The sequence below is a fragment of the Siphateles boraxobius genome, unplaced genomic scaffold, assembly GCF_051911475.1.
Source record: "Siphateles boraxobius isolate OS27281-9 unplaced genomic scaffold, OSU_SipBor_1 238, whole genome shotgun sequence".
In the NCBI taxonomy this organism is placed as follows: Eukaryota; Metazoa; Chordata; class Actinopteri; order Cypriniformes; family Leuciscidae; genus Siphateles; species Siphateles boraxobius.
The window spans coordinates 290,001-290,380 of NW_027508853.1; positions in this window are offsets into that span (position 1 = coordinate 290,001).

Here is a 380-nt window from a genome sequence, read left to right on the forward strand (position 1 = left end):
CAACCGTTTAAATGCAAACTAATCAAAAAGCGTATTTACACTAAATAAGCTCCAGGAATCAGCTGGGAGGGTAACCATAGCAACAGTCCAGAGATTTGGGTTAGAAACATCTTTGGACGGAACATTGACAAAATAAAAGAATTCTAAAATTATTTATAAACAATAAAGATTTGCATGCCATAAATACACCAGACCACAAAAAACTTTTGTTTAAAAATCGTACAATGATTTACAATTCGGATATGTGAGAAACAAACCTCAACAAACTACAGCCTTAAAATGTCCTAATTTAAAAAGTCGACAGTCATTGTAAAGTTGTCGCGCGGACGGCGAGAACAGGCTGTTATTAAAGCGCGTTCTGGACACACACACACACACAC